This window comes from Octopus bimaculoides, chromosome 18, assembly GCF_001194135.2.
Source record: "Octopus bimaculoides isolate UCB-OBI-ISO-001 chromosome 18, ASM119413v2, whole genome shotgun sequence".
Classification (NCBI taxonomy): domain Eukaryota; kingdom Metazoa; phylum Mollusca; class Cephalopoda; order Octopoda; family Octopodidae; genus Octopus; species Octopus bimaculoides.
The window spans coordinates 48,172,578-48,176,883 of NC_068998.1; the positions used below are offsets into that span (position 1 = coordinate 48,172,578).

General features: G+C 35.9%; 1 protein-coding gene across 1 annotated transcript in view; it reads left to right on the forward strand.

The window, feature by feature from the left end:
• LOC106877757 (homeobox protein Nkx-6.1) overlaps window positions 1-4,306 on the forward strand; it is a 65,751-nt gene that overhangs the window by 12,454 nt on the left and 48,991 nt on the right. The window lies entirely within an intron of this gene.

Genomic DNA, 4,306 nt, shown 5'->3' on the forward strand with positions numbered 1-4,306 from the left:
TATATATATATATATATATATATACCTTGCAGGCACATGTATAGATTAACATACATGCATAGACGCATATATACCCATATACACACACATATATATGTGCGTTTATATACAAATGCAAGGGCGAGCACAATTAAAGACACAAATTTCCGCAACGTTGTGTATATAATCGTGATTACATACATGTATAGTATTCAGATATATATACACACAGTTGTTTAGTTATATACTATAACAATATATTTACATATCTACATTTTCGAATTTTACGTTCTCTTACTCCAACAAACGGAATAACATTGTTAAATGCAATATAGGAATAAGAAGAAAGATTTTTAGCTGTTATTAGTTGTTGTTTAACACCAGGTCATCCACCAGGACTATGATCAAAGACATTCCAGCCATGACTGTCTCTTCTCATTGGGGACATACACGGTTGTATTATCCGTTGTATTCTCCCCTCTCTTAAAACGTTGGAATTATTTTGATGGCGGTTTGACTGCTATTTCAAGCATATATGAAATCATTTCCATAAAGACTCTAATGTGAATCCGCGTACAGACTTCGTCGCTAAGTTACGGGAACGTAAGCGCACAAACACATGTTACCGAGTGGGGATGAGGGTGGACAAACGCAGATACACACACACACACACACACATATATATATATATATAAAAACCAGGAAACCTAATAGAATCTTAGAAATGCATTTGAAGAGATAAACAAGCAAGAGGAGATAACTTCAGTACTAAGGAAGGGGACATATGATAATATATTTTAGAAATAACAGCTAAATCTCACTTAAATCATACATCTATATGTGTGTGTTTGTACATAAATGTATTTATGCATGTTTATATAAGCAAAAGTACTCTATATATATATATGTATGTATATATGTACGTAAATGTGCACATATGTATATATCTATATATTTGTGTGTGTGTTTGTGTGTATGTATGTGTAAATATGCATATATATAACTGTATGCACATACATGTATATATTTACGTCTATACATATATGCATATGTATGTATATATACGCGTGTGTTTGTATGAGTGTACGTATGTGTAAGTATACAATCACACACACATACGGAAATGTTCCTGAAATATTTACAACTTCTAATCTGCAAGTCTATTTACTCACAAGAAATCACTTGTTACGTTGTTAGCTATTGATTTTCTGCATTCAATTGTATTTATCGATCTGTTTTTGTATGAGATACACCAACAATACACAGTTCTTTAGCCGTCACTTATCGACTGATAAATTTATTGAACACTCAAAAAAAAAAAAAATGAATAAATAAATAAATACATTCAGGAACAAAAATTTTGCCTTCATAATGTAAAGAAATTGTTGTAAGAATTATCTCCCGTTAACACCAAAAACATGTCACTCTCTACAAGTTGAAGAAGTGAAAATTGTAAACTTTGTGTGATATTTCCCAATACAAAGACAAGGACAAAGTATTGACACGCACACATACACACTTGAAATTTATAGAAAAACAATAAACGAAGACAGGCGTATGAACAAAAAGCAAGTGTATTAGTTTGACGCTCTGGAAAAATGAAAAGGTCTTTTACGTTTCGAGCCTAGGCTCTTCAACAGAAAGGACTAAGAGAAAATAAATAGAGAAAGAGATTGAAAACATTTTTAGATTTCAGCGGACCAGCATGGCGGTCCAGCATGGCGGTCCATCATTGCTATATATATATATATATATATATATATATATATATATATATGTTGCAAAAACACAGCGGGCAAGGACAACATACCTAGGACAAGTCTGCACATCTAGCATGGCATCCCCTCCTCTACGTATGTACCTGATGTGACACAAACTGCATAGATTGATACAACTCAGTTATATACACAATATCCTACCCATAACGGACAGCCGCTGGATTGGTCGAAACGATTGTTGTACTGAATAAAGACTAGTGCTAAATTACCAATTATTATCATTATCATCATTATTATTATTTTATTATTATTATTATTACTACTACTATTATTATTATTATTATTATTACTACTACTACTACTACTATTATTACTATTATTATTACTACTACTACTATTACTATTATTATTACTACTACTACTATTACTATTACTATTATTACTACTACTACTATTACTACTACTACTATTACTATTATTACTACTACTACTACTATTATTACTACTACTACTATTACTACTATTATTACTACTACTACTACTACTATTATTACTACTACTACTACTACTACTATTACTATTACTACTACTACTACTATTATTATACTACTACTACTACTATTACTATTATTATTACTACTACTACTACTATTACTATTATTATTACTACTACTACTACTATTACTATTATTATTACTACTACTACTACTACTACTACTATTACTACTACTATTATTACTACTACTACTATTATTATTATTTTATCCTGCCCCAAGCTCGATCTCCTGTTGACAGCCACTCCAGTCACGACCTTGTTGACGAATTATTATTGATTGAGAGCCTCTAAAATGTCCCACCCGCTCATACAACTACCACCATCACAAACTTTACTACTACTACTATTACTACTACTACTACTACTAGTACAGCTGTTTCTGCTGCTACTACTACTACTACTACTACTACAGCTGCTGCTGCTATTACTACTACTACAACTACTACTACTTCTACTACTACTGCTGCTGCTGCTGCTACTTCCACCAACACCAGCACAACATTACCATCGCAATCTCTACTACCACAATCGTCACCTCCATGACAAAGCAGACGATACTACACCACCACCGCCAACACCAGCGCCACCATCGTTAATGTCACCGTCGATACCATCACCAAAACTGACAGAGCCGACATCATCACCACCATTAGCGCCATTGACATCACCATCCCCACCACCATTACCGACACCGACCACATCATCGCCACCATTACCGTTAACGACGCCAGCACCATCAACACACCACCATTATCGTCACTACAATATCACCTTCATAATCACCACCACCACCACCACCACCACAACCAACACTACCACCACCATCAGCATCACAACCGTCACAACACACTACTAACTCTTCCACTATCCTCACGTTGACCACCACCACCACCACCACCGCCACCACTGCACGCCACTGACCCCATCACCACTAACACCACCGCCGCGACCACCTCCACATTAACAACAATAGTACTGTCACCGCCGAGTATGATTTATCATCCAGTAAAAGACAATGTCTCAATTTAACAAAAATCACAGCCCTACTCAACCCCTCCGAACCCTCCGTCTTCCCCGCCCCCGTTTCCCCACTTCAGCTCACTGCCTCCTCTATTCACACTGCATCAATGAAGGGAGGGCATGAACGCCACATAGCATCCCACCTCCTCCTCCTCCTCTAAATTAGTGAACTTTCATCTCTTAAACTAAACCACTACTACACGAATTACAATATGGCGGCCTGTTAGTAGAATTGGTAGAACGACTGGTAATATGGCGGAGGGTTGATACCATGGCAGACGACATGGTGGTTGGTTGGTTGGTAGAGGGACAAGCAATACGGCGGTAGATTGGCAGAATTGGTAAAAATACGGGCAAAATGGCGGCGGGTTGGTAGAACTGGTAGAGTGACAGGTATTATGACGGTGGATTGGTAGAGTAACAAACAATATGGCGACAGGTTGGCAGAATTGATTGCTAGAGTTGTTGGCAATATGGCGGCGAGTTGGTAGAGTTAGTAGAGAGTTAGCTATTATGACGGCGGGCTGGTAGAGTAACAGACAATATGGCGAAAGGCTGGTAGAATTGGTAGAGTGATAGGCAATATGGTGGCCGGTTGGTAGAATAGGGATGTTTTAATTGTGTGTATATATATATATATATATATATAAAGATTTACTTTTCGTAATGAGATTAAAAAAAACCCAAGGCTGTGTAGATTTTAGAACGTTTATAAATAGATCTTACGGCTGTTTCCAGGATATTTATTATATCCCTTCATCGGAGACGGAGTGAGAGGATAGTTAGGCAATAGTTCATCTAGATAAGATACGAAATACAGAGTGAATTGGAACGAAAATAGATGTGAGATATGCAGGGATAGTTGTATTTGTAAATCTATTATTTAACCAGAATGGTATACATATAAGATTCCAATACCTTATGAGTAAAATCCAATAGATTCTTTAGAATTGGTCATTCCAAGTATAGAGTTTATACACAGTGTTATTGAATCAATGGTTATATATATATATATATATATATATATATATAT